This window comes from Gambusia affinis, linkage group LG13 (assembly GCF_019740435.1).
Source record: "Gambusia affinis linkage group LG13, SWU_Gaff_1.0, whole genome shotgun sequence".
NCBI classification, from domain to species: Eukaryota; Metazoa; Chordata; class Actinopteri; order Cyprinodontiformes; family Poeciliidae; genus Gambusia; species Gambusia affinis.
Genome location: NC_057880.1, coordinates 13,295,173 through 13,314,047, shown reverse-complemented (window position 1 = coordinate 13,314,047; position 18,875 = coordinate 13,295,173).

The following is an 18,875-nucleotide window of genomic DNA, read 5'->3' as shown; positions in this document are numbered from 1 at the left end:
AAGATTAATTGAAGCTGGGATAAAACAAAATGGTTCCCAGGGGGGTGGCCCACTGTTTGTTATTCATGTGGGCCTGAAAACAGCAACAGTAAATCCTCTAAGTTGTTGTTAAGCTGCGGATATTACCATACGTGTGCCATTTCCATAGACTGACAGCTCCCTCTGGATCAACTGGGGACTATTGATCTTGCAGCACTCCATTTCAAGTTAATTGTGCTTGAAATGAGGTCCACACTCCCAGGCATACCTTTGTTTGGAAGGTGGATATTCATTTTTATTTGGCAGGATGTTGATATCGGAGACACGGGAAATATTCCATATTTCGTTTGTGTTTATCCTACAGAGGCAGTTTCTCTCACAGTGATTGGTCAAAAAGTCGTGCAGGGATAATGGGTTGAAAACGACACAGCTTGGCTTTGGTCGTGGTTTTCTTTGTTGTGATTGGACAGGAATAATGCTCCTCCTTTAGGGAGAAAAGGAGGGACAATATTTTACTCTTGCAGTAAAAGAGTTTGATACCCAAACAGAAACTTGGAGAGTAAGCAAAGGGACTATGATTTTTCACTGATCAAAACTGGGAACAAAATGGTTTAAAGCTAAGTTACAGGGTAGAGACAGAACCATATATTGTGGAATATTTTTTGAGAACAACAAAAAAAAGTGACCTATCATACTGACTTTTGAAACCATATGCTTCCGTTTCCTTGCAGTGTAACTTCGCACAATTTTTAGTGTTTGCCAAAGCTGGGAGTTTCAACATAAGGCAGCAGATAATGATAAGTTTTAGACTTTTGTGCAAAACGTTTTTCCATCACATATAAATTAATACATTTACTTCTCATCAATTTCTTACCATTATCTTCTAACATGAACAAACATTGAGGCAATAGTGGACACCCGTCTATTTTTTGCTGTTCATGTCTTCTCAAATTTAGTTTTAAAAGAGATTTCCACACCGTGTCTGTTCCCTCAAAATACTGAAAATAAGCCACCAAATTTGTGTTTCTTTTAGCCAAAGAAAGAATGAATGAAAGAAGAATAAGCAATGTCTTTCATTCAGCTCCCTGGCAGTCCACAGCGCCAAGTGGGAATGGCAGCATTTTATTACTTCAGTGCTTCAAAGAAAACTCCAGACTCTCCAAAACCTTTCTGTGGCATTTCATTAAAGGAGCAAGCATCAGGTGGAAAGAGTTTTGAAACTGTAACTTTTTAAACCTTAGCATATATCTTATTCTGACCAGCTCTGTGTTGTTTTTCAAATGTTAGTTCATTTTAAAGCTTTAAGCAGAAAAAAAGAAAAAAAAAAATTTCACCAAAATTCAGTAAACTACACGCAGAAATAAGAGCCACAATTTAATTTACTCACATTTTGTGAACATTCAAACAGTCTAAATAAGCAACCTTGAAAGCTACTTAAGGGCTCAGGATTTCCCCCGCCTTGCCAGCCCTTGTTTTAATTCCTAATCACAAAGAAACGGTCTGGCTCGTTTTACACTCACAGGAAGGTGAACTTTGCCTCTGGAAATTCCCTCTAAAAATGGGGAAAGTTTCACAGCTTTACACATAGAGTATTATCCCTGTCATGATTATGAGCAAATAGGATTAACGTGTGTTTTTACGGACGTGTTTGACAGTCCAACAGAAACAGAGACTGAGAGTGTTCAGAGTAATGAAGCTCAGTACAGCCTCATTAGGAAAAAAGATAAAACAGACAGGTAAATTCAAAAGATTCTGCAATTATCCCTGAGGGAAAACTCTAATATATCCCAATCCTGCTTAGAACTCACAAAGGCAAAGAAGAAAAGAAAAAAAAAACACACATCTAGTGAGAGTATCATTCCCAATCCCAGGACCGTTCTGGAATATTCCCACTGCTCATTCCTGCGAGGCAAATAGCACTTTGCTGCAACGAGAATGGATGCAAATTCCATCTTCCCCAGTAATCATTCCCACATGAGTCCGATGTCCCCGACTGTTGCTGGAACCGTATCTGTTTGCAATATCAGACGGCAACAAATAAAATGTGTGTAATGGAGGACATTAGAGAGGGCCTGTGCATGAAGGCAGGATTTAATTTGCATGGCAGATTAGGCTTTTTTTAGTCCCACTGGAAGGGGCCCGGCCTGCGGGGCAAAGTCACTGTTTTCCTCCTCTACTCTGAGTCTTTTATTCCTTTATTAGTGGGATCTATTCACTTCAAAACCATTAAGTCAGTTGTGTCAGCTCGTATATTATCAGATCTAAATGCTGGATGAAAATAGTTAACAATTAGCTCTGGCACCATGCTGATCTCAATACTGGAAGTGCGATAAAAGCGCAATTTCGTTTGTAAAAATAAACGGTTTCTCTTTTTTTTTCTTTCTTTCTTTCTTTTTCCACCAGTTTGCAAAGTCGGTAAAATCCACCGCGTTTGCATTTACCGAGTGCTGAAAAATGATTCCCAAAGTGTTGTATACAAAGCAAAATACATGTTACATCTTCCAGGCTACCTATTTCCAAATCTCAGTGGAGACGAGAAAGATTGAAAGAGAAAGCACGGCTGGAGGCTTTTTGGTCTCTGCCCTCTGTGCACTGGCCTGACTGGGGCCGAGTTACGCTTCGGTGCCCTGGCGAGCCACAGCTTTACACAGGCAGCCTAATACACACACACACACTCACAGCTGGGGTTACCAGTTATTAGACAGCAAGAGGAAGGAGCCAAGTGCACACTTTCACAAAATCACGCATTCATAAATACATTTACACTCCCTAAACTCTCCACTCTACAAGATGCAACTCAGTGACATGGAGGCAAGCAGCTTTAACAGCTTGAAATGCAGAATTGCAGGCGCTGTGATCACAAGTGCAGGTTTATAATGATTTTCTAGGGGAAAGAAATGGGGAAGAAACATATTTGACTCCATTTATTTATTTACTTTTATTTGATTTGATACAGTTGTTGTTAATATTGCAGAGTAAATGCCATGTTCATAGTCCCTAGTTGAAGAACAATGAACTTCTGGTATGTTAATAAGATGTTATATTCAAAAAACAACAGCAAAGAAAGAAATCATTCTCTTACAAAACTATTTTATGACAAAATATTTTTAAAATACTTTAAAAAAGCATCCCTTCTGGATCAAGAGTGTTATGAAAGACACATTGTAAGTTGCTGAACCAAAACCAAGTCTTGGTTGATTCTGCTGATTGATTGTATCATATTAATTCTTTACTAGTAATTTTCAGTGTTTGGTCCTCAAGAACCTCCAGAGAGTTGGTTATTGAATGGTTGGTTTAAGTTGGTTCAATATACGTACTAAAACCGTTGGGAGCTAAATTGGCTCCCTGTGGAGTTATGTACCAGGTTAATTCGATTTAATTTCTCAAGTTTTCAGATACAGTAAAACTTGAGAAATTTAGCCACTTTTAGAAGAGTGATACTACGTTTACCAGAGTTTCTCATAATCCCCTCCATTTAAGCAGGTCTGAAAGGTTATATGAACTTTGGTGTTCATCGAACATAGTAACTCTGGTGGTTTTCAGTACCATGCACTATTCTGGTGAAAAAATGCCCAAAAAATAAGGCAGTTAAGTTGTTATGCATAAACCCAATTGTGAAAAAAAGCAGTCATTCTTATTCAAACTATGTGTCACTAAATTGACATTTATGATGGAACGCTGAACCATTATTGGGTTTGACTTTGAACTTTTGAGTAAGGTCTGCCAAATGCGCAATATCCTTCACTAAAGGTGCGATATGAATCTTGGGATGTCAGCCTTGACTCACATCTGTGCAGCCCTCAGTGGCCCCACCCCAATCCTTGTCTTATTATCATAGAAGGAAACAGCAGCAACAATGTTTTGCTAACAGTTCATGCATTACAACTCAGGGGAGGGTTAACACCATGCATCCTTGCATCTCAAACACACACACACACACACACACACGCACGCATGCACACATGTTCCCCTGTGAGATTCAAGAGAGAGAGGAAAAAAAATAAAAACACAACGCTGCTGATCAGAGCTGTTCAGCCCGCTTGCTCTGCTCTCGGGGCCCCTGACAGAAGCAGTGATGTTTGAGGCGCAGGGAGCCCCGAGTTTGTCCATCACTGATTAGGAAAACCTCCAGCTCTTCCGACCCAGCTGCAGCTGATGTGCGTGCATCTTGACGAACACTCCATACAGACTTTTTTTTTTTCTCCCCTCCACCCTACATCCCCCTCTAACAATAAGACATTAAGTGGACACACAGGGTTACGCATAAACAAAGACACACAAATGCTTGGAGCACGTGCACAATCAGACAAATGCTCCGTATGTGCAGGGATGGCAGTTTAATTTGTAAAACACTGCTTGGAAAAGCTGGAGCAATGCAGGCAATTAGAGGCCACCCCTCCTGAGCACTTGACTGTATTCCTTTAACCTTTAGACAAAGATTTATGTCAAAGGATTTGTCACCTTCGCAGTGGGGCCTTCCCACACAGCTTTTCAAAACACACAATAGGGAAAAAAGGAGGGGAGAAAAAAAAAAAACTTAAAATCCTCCTGTGCGGATTTGGGAACTTATATAACTCCCAATTATCAAAACTTCTCTTTGCAGGCCTCCCCCTCTGTTTGTAAGGCTCACAAAAATATCTACAGTGCCACTGAAGAGTGTATAATGCCTGTGTGCCCACATGACTGGCGAAAACACTCCTGCTCTTTCTGCCCCGCTGAGTCCTGCTGCATAATGGGGGTCTTGAAGGCTCTGGGCTCAGAGCGGGCCTGCCTAACAAAGCCTCGGTGGCTTGCAGCAGACAGGAGAGTGTGTTTGCGAGCCGGTTGCCAAAAACTAATTTTCAGGAGGTTTCTGTGGATGCAGTGGCAGCAGCATGACAGTGTGAGGTTTTAGATATCTTGGCGAGCGGGGGAGGGCTGGGGCTGAGATATGTTGCTCTTTTGTGGAGGTCCAGAGAGTTGGTTGGAAAATGAAGTTCACAAATTGGCTTTTTCGGAAAACATCTCCAAGGCTTGCCTCTTTTTTTTTTCACTTTTATTGCTTTTTCCTTGTTCACTTAAATCTTTTGAAATGTCACAACTTTATCAAGCAGATTACTGAATTAATTTTAGATTGACCTGAAGAAATCCACTTTCCCAAGCCCGTCAGTGAGCATCGTATATATTTCACCCGCAGTATATCCATCTCTCATGAGCATTTTTATCCTCTATATCCTTGCAGCAGTCATTTTTCCTCCTTCCCCATAGTAATGTACCTGTTTACCTGTTGGGTGGTCTTGAGCTGGGCTAAGCTGAAACCTCAGTCTCTGCAATCTAAGTGTAGAGTAGCTACTAATCCGATTTCAGGAAACAGCCAAGCCCCCGCCTCCCTACCCACCAGCACCCCTCCTTTACCTCTCACTGTCCCCTCAGAGCGGAGCGAAACATGAATAACTCTGGAACAGAGATAGCAAGTTACTTATTTTATAATATCTGTAATACGCCTCTTCCTGTTTCCTGAGCAAAGTCTATATTAGCAACATTTTGTGCAGTTTTCTCTCTTTAGCGAGGTGTGACTCTGAGCAGGTATTACCTGGCTGGTCTCTCCCTACAGGTCCGCTCTGCGTTCTCTGGTACGTTACTGAGCCCAAACATAAAGCAGTGTTTCATGGTCCTGAGGCTTATCAGGCTGCTTCAAGTATGTGAGACATGCCAGGAAACAAAGGAGCGCCTCTGCACCCACCAGCAAGATCAGCATATCCTTTTCCATCTGCCGGGCTTTTCCTACTTGACGAGCTCAAGGAGAGCAGGAGGAAGGCTGGCCTGCAAACTGGAGCAGGATGAGATGCAGAAGCCAAACTGTGTATCAAACTGCACAGTATGGGCACTTTTGCATTTTTTCATCGCCAACAGAAATTAAACATGAGACCTGGTGTAAACTTGTGACAGGTGATGGCCATTTCGCTGCTTTGTGTTTCCTACATTTGCAGGTTTATTCATCTTAAATCTCATACTCAAAACAGTTCATGTGGACCATGGAGGTTTAATTCAAAGTTTAAATTAATATTTTATAGCTTACATATAGCCAGCTGTATCCAAGGTGATCATGTGATTTGCATAAATACCAGCAGAGTGGTTCTGGGTTGATCTGGGGTTATAACCTGCCATGTTTTCACAGTAAAGTGGTCCAAACTAGAATTAGAACTAAAAGTTTAAAATGAAACAGAAAATGAGTGAAAAAGCAACCAAAAGCCAAGGAAAGTATGGAAGGCGTCCAGAAAAAGCTCAGAGTTATCGAGATCCCTCTATTCTTATAGAAACAATATTTTAAAACATATATTAATCAAAGCAAGGGTGGAAAAGACTATTGGACATAACTGTTGATTGGAAAAATTGCTTATCCAAAAAATTTCATTTAAATCAGGATTTTCGCTGAAATAATAATAATAATAATAATAATAATAATAATAATAATAATATAATAATAATATATTATTATTATTATTATTATTATTATTATTATTATTATTATAAACATTTTGCATTGAATGAAATAACATGCATTTTGCATTTTCTTCATTTAAACCTTTAACATTTTTCAGTCTTTTGGTCAAATCATAAGAAAATGCATTTCACTAAATGCTATGTCCTACACAGCTGCAAAATTTGCACAACGTTCTATCAGATCTGTCGTTTTAAAATCAGCTTAAAGTTAAGAAGACAAAAGTGAAGTTTAATGAAAATAATAAGATGTGAAGCAGACACACAAATAGTTATGACTTCAAACTCTGTATATCTTATGTTTGCTCAGCACTAAATATTATAGTGCGCTGGATATTTGGAACAATTCAGCCAAATGAACAGCATCGTTGGGTGGAAAGAAGTGCACCGAGCATGCTGAGGCTGAGAGCAGACGGAGCTCACCCTGAGGAAAGCATGGCCTCAGCTGGCCAAACAGGAGCAGTACAACTTCTAGGAATTCACTGCGCTCCTTACGTCTGTGCAGGCATGTGGACAATCACAAGGCTTGCAAATTTAGGTAACACAACTACTTATTTCAAACAAGTTCGCGTCTTACACACTGCTCTGAAAAGTGGAGCGCGTCACTGTTGAACTGAGAGGAATAAATCAAGTTGTTATACCAACAGTCACACAAATTCCATTCCTGTTTGCACAGTTTTGTGTGTGACATGAGGGGATCGGCGTCACAGACGATCCGCGGTGTGCAGACTGACAGCAGATATCCTCTGAACCCTCCTTTACTGTTGAAGATACTACACAGCATCTGTTGCATTGACTGACACACACCTAGGTGTGTGTGGGTGGGGGTGCATGTGTTTCCATGTTGAAAGAGTGGGGAAAAGAAACTCTTTTGGGGAAAAGAAAGTGTATAAAGTTTTTTTTTTTAAGCGCAAAAGTAATCATAATCTATCAACCTCCTCTCTATCATGATACAACCACAAATTCTAGAGTACTATAGTGGGTTTTTATGTAATAGACCAATACAAACTAGATCAGATTTATGATTTGGAGGTAAATTTCAAATCATTAAACACAGTTTTATACATGCTTTGCAAATTAAAATGTGAAATGTGTGGCATTCACTTGTTTGCGACTTCTCTGAGACAAACCTTTGTGAAGCTCATGTTGCTGGATTTACACCTGCAAGCCTTTTTGGGGGTACACTTCAACCAGATTGCACTTTTTATCAACCTAACTCAATGGACTGAATGGAGAGGAAATCTGAGTACAAGTTTTCAGGCCTTGCAAAAATATTTTCATTTGGATTTCATTTGAATTTATCAGAATTCATTTATTCATTCTGATAAATTAATATGCATTGATACTGATCAATGCATATTGTAGCTGTGGGAGTGTGTTAAGCGCCGTCATTCTGCAGGAAGGTGAACTATCACTTTGGCCTGTGGTCTTTTGAAGCTTCTGACAGGTTTGTTTCCAGGATTACCCTCATTAAGCTAAAGAAAAGCATCACCAAAGCATGATATGGCTGCCATGTTTCACAGTGAGGAAGTTGTGCAGTCAGGATAATATGCATACCTAATCGTTGTCCAGTCAGATTCTCCCGCCTGAGCTGTGGGCTCCTCCAATGTTACAATGGAGAACTTGGCTGCCTTGATTATTGATTCGGTTGGTGGTCAGTTTAGTTGGAAGGTAAAATGGCCTTCAAAGTCCCCATTTTGGAAAATAGATTGAATAGATTGTTGTTCTGCATCCCAAGTCTGCTTTACTAATTCAGTGATTTCTGAACCCAGTAGAAACTATTGGATCTTATTTTAGGGTGTTGCAGAAAAAGTAGGTGAGCAAAGATTTATTTTAATTTTTTTCGCTGTAACAAGATACGCTGCGTAAAACTAAAAGAGGTATGGATACCTTTGCGATCCATTGTATTGTACCTGTCTTTCAAACACAAATCATCTCCTGCTAATCCTAACCCAGCTGCCGGCCTCATTTCTTTTATCTGCTGCTACTGGGGATCTGCCACCGAGCTTCCTAACAGATTAGCCCCATTCTTCCAAGTTCCTCCTCTGTTTATTTGTGTTGTCTTTAACAACAGGTCAGCCCTGTTGCAGGTACTAATGACCTTGGTGTACTACACCTGCCACTGTGGAATTGCTCCATAAATGGTCAGTAAAGCCAGGAGGTCTGGGGGTTATTGCCCCCCCCCCGCCCCGCCCCACCTGCCTTCGCGGCACAAACAATGGTAAGTAACATTGACTTGGTTGCGATAGAGGTATACGACTTGTGCTCCTCTACCGCAACTCTTTCTTTATGTTCCTAAAGAAACAAAGAGGCTTTCTTGTCTAAGGTAGAAACAGGTCAAAGTGATCTATAGCCACCAAATTTACAAGTCTAATAGTGAGATTGAAACACAGCAAAGGTAAATAGGATTTCATTTGTTTTCATTTCCTGTTTGTTCTCACGCAGATTATTCCCTCTGGCTACTTTGGTGCTTTTCTTTGCTAAAACTACATAACAACTTAAGTCCAAACTGTCACATCACATGAAGTATCACTACTTTGTGTGGTAATTGATGGGTGTGAAGAATATTTAAACCACCCTTACCTTTTTCACGCTGTATTCAAAGAACTGGAATTTCTTGGATGCTTCCAAATTGGCTTTATGGGACTTCACTCACTGTTCTACCTCGTTATTTCAATATATTGCGCAATGTATTTCTAATATCAGGAAATTGGAGATATCAGAGGAGAAATGCATCATCCCTTAGAAGGCCAAATCCTCAGCTAAAAGATCTTTGAGAGTAATATTTATTAGTTTTAAATTGCATCACTAATCTCTCAAATTATTGAGAGATATCCCAGAGGAAAACATGCCAACTGCGGCCTGTGCTCTTTTTTTCCATGGAGTGATGTTTGAATGTTCCCAGGAAATTCATGCCACTGGTGCATTCCTCATTAAAAATACATAACAATGACAAATTTTCAACTTTCCTTCTAATATTGTTGTTTCTTGGGAATGCTAGGCACCAAAGCTTGTTCTTAGTGTTATTTATTAAGTTTTCAAAAGAGTGTAAAGTCCAATGTCTACAAAATGGAAAATAGTAAACAACACAAAAAGATGCTGAAGTTTTTGCAAGAAGCCAACAACATTTTAAGGTTTCCAAATAGAGTAAGCAGATAACAATGGCCAACCCACTTATTTATTTAGCTGGTGTGTCTTCAACTGGGAAAAGTGCTGATCTGACCCAAGCAGAGTTGAAACCTCTTGAAAAGCCACTGGGCAGCATGTTCCACTGCCTTGCTGAGACGCAGACAGACTGCTGCAGATTAACTGGTTTTCTTAACGTCTCCTCTCTGGCCAAGTTTTCTTTTCAGAGGCTCGAGAGGGAAACCGGCCTTGGTGAAAGCCTCACCCCCCATTAGTGAAGGTAAATGGCTCTTCAGTGAGCCACCAGTTAAAGCAGGCTGCAGATAAAGGACCTCTTCACACACTTCTTCAGTCAGATTAGAGAGGTGACTCTTGTCTGGAGGATGCAAAATGTTTACACATGGACGGCGAGGGCACCGACCGAAGGAGGCACCGCAGTGACACTGTTACATCTGTCTTCAAGAATTCATGAGGTTACTGTGAGCAGAGTAGAAACCTGCTTCTAAAGATAATTTATTCGTGAAACAACATTCTCATTGTTTCATTGTCAATCAATGTTTTTAATTCAGATATTATTTTGACAAGAAGCTGTGAAGATCTCTCTCCTTAAAATATTTGAAAGGCTATCGTTTTTTTTTCTTGTTAATTCAGTTTTCTTTTTCTTTTTTTCCAAGAGCAGTTCTTGAAGATAAACTCAGGAGTTTCAGAAGCTGCTGCACCTAATCACACGTTTACTGCTTCCTTGCCAGCTACCAACCCCTGATTGCATTTCAGCCGAGGAGTAAATACTACATGCTTAGTTACCAGGTGAAATCAAGCAGGCTGATGTGTCTGCAGCCTCAGTAGACATTCACTGGAGCCTTCTACTATCTGCCTGCACCACAGGCAGCCGGCTGACTCGGCTGACTTTACAGCCGAGTCAGCCGCCTTCCTTGATTCATGTTACTGAGTGACTCACATTTCTAAAATAAAAAAGAAAACTAAATTTGATTTTAAGAAAGCAAAATTAAGAAATTTTCAGTCATTGCAACTTTTTACAACCATGATGCCGATTCCTTTGGCTTTCCATCAGGTCTGTTTGTCACGAAGAAGCAACAGAAGTAGCAGCAGAGGTATGAATGGGCAAGCAGGGGAGAATACATTAGGCCTCCTTCCAAGGGTCTGTAACCATATACTCTAATAAAGTCAATGCTGGCAAATTAAGAGTCACTGCTCAGCTCAAGTTACAACAACAAGGCCCGGCATTATACCGGCAGGTTTGTTTTGAAGCACATATGCAAAATGTTGCACAGCGACAGAGAACAATATCCTAGAGATCCAGTGACATCCAACATTTATCTAATTCAAAAACATGTGATGAACTCCGTCACAAGTGATGGAGTGATATTGTCTATTTTTAAATAGACTGCATGGTCCCATTAACTGGGATAGTATTTGTGTGACCTTAGAACCAAAACTTAAGACAGATACAAAACAGATGCTTTTCTCTGGAGAAGAGGATCAATTTAACTGATACTTCTTTAGCAAAGATCATTTTTTTCTGTTGCTGTTTTTCAAATGTTTGGTTCACCTGAAGTGCGACAGATCTAGTCAGCTTATAGTAAATACAAGTCAGTCTTGGAAAAAAAATTTGCCAGATGTTGCAAAGGACTAGCAACTGGGAAAGAGTAACAAACCTAAATATAAAAAGTTTTAAATCAAGAGACATGCTTGTTTTAGGATGGCCAAGTCAAAGCCCAGACCTGATATATATATATATATATATATATATATATATATATATATATATATATATATATATATATATATATATATATATATATATATATATATATATATATATATATATATATATATATATATATATATATATATATATATATATATATATATATATATATATGTTTCTCTATCTCATAAAATCCCAATAGAAATCCCAGAGAACAAAATGTAGCAAAGTTTAAGGGTTATGAATAATTTTTGAAAGCACTGTATCACTAAAGCTGTGTTAAAATACATATGAATAAAGCTTTTTTTTTTTTACTAATCACACTGTTGCTTTGTCTTTCCTATTACCGCCATGTTGGGCCAAATATAAATCTTTTTTTTTTTTATGAAAGAATAAGAGGATTTTCAATTTTCACATTAAAGTTGTCATCCCTTAATAAACCTCAACCTGTCTTCCAGGTGACGGTTTGATGGAGCCACTCTTGTGAACTTCAGGCCTCCCTGCTGCTAAAGGTTGCGACCCCGTCTTTTATTTCTCTTCTGGCTGTTGGGTTAATGAAATAACAACAAACTAGGCCTGCAACTAATTTGGACAGGCACTTTCTGGGCCCTCATGTCTCCACAAAAATGTATTTAAATTTTTCTTATCTACGCCTTCGTCATGTGGTTAACCTTGAAACCAGGACCAAACATGCTTAGCCTTTGCAGGTCTGTCTTTCCCAACTATCTAACTTTCAGAAATGTTTCCCAACTGATCCAAATGACTTCTCTGCATCCTTTCTACTTACCTTACACTTGAGCGATCGGTGTTTACACACACAACGGCATTCTCACTTCCACCCTGCACATTCAAACAATAATAATGGCAAAAGACAGCTTAATGACTAATCATGTGTTTGAGATTCATTCAGAGCTATTGTTCACACATTCCACCAGCCCCATGAATGGACACTGAACCGCACATGTCATATACTTTCATTCATGAGGAGAAAACCGGAGTGGGTGGAGGGACAGGGTGAAAAAAAAAAATAAAAGGGAGTCTCTCTGTTAGGATGAGTAACCCAGGGGACATTTTCCTTTGTGTGGTGCTCAGCTTATGGGGCCAAATGCCAGCAGGCTTACCTCCACACTGTCTATCTGTGTGTGTCCCTCTTTCCTTTGCACACAGTAATTAGGAGGATCCTAATGGAGAGGGGCTTTATTAGTGTCTGAGGAAGGCTTTAAACGTCACTTTAATTAAGGGAGATTCGGCAGACAGCCTGTGTGGCGATGTCACCCGTTTTATAAAATCCTTGTTTGGGCACAACAGCAAAATAGAAGTGGGTCTTTAAAAGGAAGAGAGAAGGGAAGAAAAAAAAAGAGCTTTCCAGGGGAGGACTGTCTAGACCAGCGGTCAAGGGACAGAAAAGACTGCCTGACCCTGGCAGAGCATTAAGATGACGATCATTATCTGCCAAGAAATTCCATGTGTGCATGGGGGCAGCATGCAATCACTCTCAAGAAGAAGAAGAAGAAAGAAATGGAAAAAAATAAACCATTTTGACCCCACAAACACAACTTTGGTCAAAGGATAACCTTACTGCTAAAAAATTTTGGGGGGGATTAATTTATTCTCAGCATATCCTTTGGTCATTCATGCAGGATATAAAATCCTAGATTATTTCCTGCTTGGTTAACCCGCATCCGGCCAGTCCCTTTCACAAAGCCATTCTAATGTTGTCATTAGTTATGCTCCTCTGGTGGCCAAAAGATTGATCCCAAAGACTCAGAAAGCAATAAATGCGTACATGAATGGCAGAGGGAGATAACGCATTTCCCACAGATAGCGGAGGGACGATCAGTGCAGAGACGTGATTGGAAAAAGATGACTAATGATAAGTAATAAATTTCACATTAACAAGTAAGGTTTCTCAGCCCTCAGTTTATGATATATGTTTGATATATAAATCCCATGTTTAAAATTTGATCTGTGTTGAAACCTCACTAAAAGTGACCGGAATGTCATACTGCTAAAATATTTACAGACTCTCTTCTGTGCAATTTGAGGGGTGAGAGCATAAAGGACTATTAGAACATAAAATGGAAGTTTGCTGCACATATCACTGAGCTCTTTTTTTTTTTGTTTTTACCTAAAAACAGAAAAGCTTTAAATTAGTTGAACTTATTCTCCACATCTACATAGTTAAAATATTGACTTAAACACCTAACAATAGCGATACAACAATATAAAAATTTAGTATAGTCTATTGTGTGAAAATTAATCATAGTAAAGCAGTAGTATTAATCAGCTAACACAAATAATTTTTTATAAATTATTGCTTGTTTTTCTATCACAAATAATTAAAAATAGATGGATAAAAATAACAGAATAACTGCAGAAACCTTTTGGTTTGCATAATGTTTTGGAGGACAAAGCTTTTCCTACGGAGTTACAAAGTCCAAACTCTGGATACATTAATCAGGCACTCCTTAGTGGCTGAAATATTCATGCTTCACTTTCACCTTCTTTTTTGATTGCTTCTGAGACAAGTCTGAGATATTGTGTTGATGAACAATCAAAAGAGCTAATAATCAAAAACAGCAGATGTAATTTCCTTTTAAATCGGTGTTATGACAGTAGAAAATATTATTATTATGGTAACAATTAAAACTGTTGTCTTGTTCCCTAATACGATTAAACTTCTATCAGACAGAGTACAGGGCAATATTTATTACAAGAGAATAGAACTCTCAGCTAAGAACACATGCTAATTGTTGCTAGTAAATACTTGCTAATTTAGCTAGCTCATGTCTGTTAGCTAATTTCTGTTTTTATAACAGGAAGATTAACAGAAAGTATTTAAATGTTGTACGTTTGTGATAAATCAAAGAAGCAAATTTTATATTTTTTAGGTCCACATTGTTATTACTGATGTTAGCTTCTTACATGTAGCCTGTATGATTGTTATGATTTTTTTTTGTTTGTTATTTTTTACAGTAGAAATTTTTTAAAGCATTGTTTACAATGTACACTGCAGCACTGGATATCTTCAGATCAAAATTAAAAAATTAGGACTTTGTGACAATGGCCCAGTGTACATGTATAAACTCTGCTAGATTTTTATTTTTATTTTTTTGCACAAGCAAAATAACTAATGCACATAAAATTAAAGGTGTTGAAAACCTAATAATTGCAAAAGCCCAATTCTGAACTTAAGGTCATCAAGTTTAATTATTTCCAGTTTAATATAAAATATTAATAGCCTTATAGTTGTAAAATCGGAACTGGTTAAAATGTCAGTTTAGTGTTTATTTAATTTTAAGATTAAAACATTTAAGAAGGAAGTTTATTTAGTCAATATAAACAACACAATAGGAAGCTGCCATCGTAACAATGTGTTCACTTGTAAAAAGAAAAGAAAAAAAAAACATTGTTGTCACAGACTTCATGGGGCTGTAAAAGTAGTCTTCCACAATAACCGCATCTGCTGAAGGCCCACATAGGAGATCTGATAATGGGCCTGTGGGGAAACAACAAAGTGCTCTGGGACCAAGGATTGTCTGGGAGACAGATAAGAAAACATACAAATAGGTCATCAGCTAGTTTATGAGGTGTCACTGCTCAAATATTCACCTGCTTCAGAGGAAAGTCATATATTTCATTGTCAATGACTTATGCACTTCACATGGAAGTTGTCACAATTGTGGAGTATTAATATAAATTTATTTTTGTAGTTTTTAAAATGTTGAAAACGAAAGGTTTTTGCATCACATTTAATTTAGCTTTTCTGGACAGTGTTTTTTTTCTCATATTCATGTAAACTTTTTTTTATATATAACTATTTACAATTTAAATGAATCTGGTGGAGGAAAACTTATTACATCACTTTTACTTAAGTATATTTTTTGTAAGTTATTTATCTATAAGGTTTTATTTTGTTTGTTTCCTTGTTTCTTTGTTTTTACATAGAGGTGTACATTCTTAAAAATCTCATTTAGTGTCATATTATAATGTAAATATAAAGTGTAAGCATAACTTTTCAAATCCATTGGGACACAAAAATTCTCCCTCTTGTAACTCATAGGTGGTGCATGTATAGGGACATTTATAGGATTTTTCCACCTAAATTGTTACGTTTAAAATCTCCAGCCAGAGTTTTGTTAGGCAGCTATTACACATAGTATATTTTTATTAAGATTGCTTATCGTAAGAAATATCAGTTTTTGTAGCTTCTTTGTTTCATGCTGATGCAAATCAACAGTGGGGGGAAAACAACAAAAGAGATGACAGGTAAACTACATACCACAAGGTTTTGGAAGTTTGCTAAACGCTTTCTGTGGAGGTCTAAATCACTCCAGAGCATCCAGAAAGTACACAAAGCTTTTATTGAGACTCAATTTTATGAGTTACGTCTGCAGTGTTTATTAATTTCAGGTTATGTTTGTATAGAAATAGAAAATATATGTTAACCTTTCAAATCTCAATTTCAAATTATATGTTGTGAGGATAATGTTTAATTTATTGACAAAGTTCTTATTTTATCATATCCAGCTAAGATGGTATTTATCTACTGTGAATGTTTAGAAGACAAGGTGGTTTCAGGAGTATTTTACTCATTATTTAATACCGAATAGTTTTTACAACTCTGGAAAAAAAAAAATTAAAAGACCACTCAGACTAATTTAAAGAAATGGTCGCTTTGTGCTTTGCAGCACTGGAGGACAAAAGCTGTCCAAACACTTCCTGCCTTTGTACAGGTCACTGCCATCGCAGCACCGTCCTGAGAGAATGTTTCAACACAAAGATTTTGTTGACAGTAAATCTCAGGGAGGAGACTCCAATTTTGATGAGTTTTTCTGTTGTACTTGTCCTGATTTTTGTGTCACACACAAAAATAATCTAGTTTTCAAATCATTGAAAACAACAAAAGACTATTTCTTTTCTCCAGTGGGTCTTTTCCAAAAGAAATAACGGTCCTCGCATGAATAATTGAAGAGCTTTTTTTCATTGTTATCACCTTTAAGCAGCTTGTCAGTAAGGCAAAAAGAATGTGCGCTTACTGAAAAGATTAATTATAAAATTTAAAAAAACTTTTCTTGTCATATTCCTAAAAGTGAATCATAGTTCATTTTTTTTCATTAAAAGCAATGTTGTATCACATGCCTCAGTGTGCAGAACCTGATGCCTCTAAAAAATAAAATAAAATAAAAATGTTTCTTATCATAAATACATAAATCTAGCGAAGAAAACTCCTGCAGATAGCTCAACTGCACGGTTGCATACTCCAGATTCCTTTTGTCTTTTCTTTTTTTGTTATTATTATTCTTTCACCCAGATAAATGATCAAAACAAATGACAATCTTTGCGCGAAGAAGAGATGGAGCCCACAAAAGACAGTCTGACAGCCATTTACACAACAGATGTTTTTACAGAGGGGTGTCTTCTCTCCGCTGAGCAGTCTCACACATGAGAGACCCCCAAAAGCTTCGGAGAAACGTCCAGAAAACCAACATGTAAATTTGTAACTGCCATGCCTTTCACTGTGGCGGGCCCACACTTCAGAGTACAAAAGGGATTTAAAAAAAAAAAAAGAAGAAGAAGAAGGAAAACATGCTCAGATATACATATCAGCATATAAATGTATGTGAGGAGGCAGAAATAGAACTTCAATATCAGCAGAAGACAACAGACAACATTGTTACGTGTTATCAAGAAAGGATAAGGTACTATTGATCCAGGTTGTGGGCAAAGGCTGCAGTATTGACAGGAAGACAGAATGTGTCAGAGGGGCAATATTTCATACATTTGGCCCATTCACTCCATCACTGAGAGAGGGTGTTTGTCTGGGCTGTATATTATACCATGTGTGCTCTTTATTTCCTTCAGATCAATGGTAATGAAAGGGGGGGAGGGCACACAAGATAGATGCCAGGGGCAGGTTAACCTATCGACTGTTCAACAGAGACACACAGACCTGGACAAGGCGGACCAATCCATTTATTTTTAGATATCAACCTGAGCTTGTTGCATGTTGAGTCGCTCTGTCATTGCGCTCATCTGTTGTAGCGCAGGACAAAAACGTGTCAACTACTGTTTAGAGAAGACACATGTCAGATCTCCTCTTTACGCATGATAATTTTTAAGAAGTGACATCATGTCCTGACTAAATTGCCACTAGACTAACCACAATGCTGATCATCAATCCCCATCTTCTTATAACAATTTTTTTTTTCCTCCAATTTTGATATAATTTTAGATAATTTTTCCAGATTGCAACTGTTCAGGTGAATGTAACAATTAGAAATGTGCTGACAAAATTGTTCACTCAGAAAAGTATTTTTTCAGTACGACTGAATTGATTTATGTTTTATTTGAAGTAGTAGATGTCTCAACTTATATTTTTATTAATTGTTTTGTAAGATGGGATAACCGTGCAATAATTTATCCAAGTACTCCTGTGACAGTTTTTATTCTTTTGTAAGTTTTAATCTTGTCCTTACCAGATGTCTGTGTCATTTCAACTAGCTCCTCTCGATGTGGAGAAGCAGTAGCTCTACTCTGAGTCCCTTGAGCTTCTCACTCCATCTCTAAAGTGGAACCCAGAAAACTCATTTACGCCGCTTGTATTCACAGTCTTGCTCTTTCAGTCACTATCCACAGCTCATGATGGCCGTGGATGTGGGTAAAAATGTAGTTTTTGTTCTAAAATATACCTTAGTTTAGTCATAAGTTATCTGTATGTATTTTATTTGCAGTCAGCTACATCTTGCTATATTTTTGTAAACTGGATTGGAAGTAGATTTAATCAACTAAGATATGAAACCCTGGAGGATTGTTGTTTTGAAATTTCTTTGAAATTTCTTAGATCCTCGAGGAAAATAATTTCTGTCAAATTTCCAAATCCAAAAATCCCAAACAGGGTTTTGTATAAAAATGCAACCATCACTATTTATTACATTAAAACCTGAGACAGAAATGTCACTAGTTTAATAGCAAAGGTAAAAATTTGCATTTACTTTAATTTCAACAAGCAATAATAACCAGACATTCAAAAAAAATTATAAAAGGTTGCCAATGGCAGTATTTTCACTGATATGACAGTTTCTTACTTTGTAACCTTGTAAAACACGCCAATGGCTCAGGCTATAATGTTACTCTCAGCATGTTTATCTTTGCATTGATTTCAGGACATCCTGCTTCCTGATGTATCTTGGAAATGTTCTACGTATTAGGAGTTACCACTACTAACAGGCTTTAAGTTTATCATCAAATCTCCTGCAGGTACTCACGATCATCTCTGCCTGAAAAGATTAATATCCCAATCACAACAGTATTGTGTATCTGAATTTTATTGTGATGGCGTAGGAAGGTGTTAAGTTACAGGGAAATAACTTTATCACTTTAATTTGCATTTCATAGTGTGGCAATAAATCACCAGACAAGCCAGTTTGGTACAGATCTTTAGGGCATGTTAAAAGTGCTCCTGCCTGTGCATTGCATCTCTCACAATGATATATTTATACCAGGTACATGCAATATCATTCACAAGCAATACAAGTCATATGTTACAGAAAAGATTAAG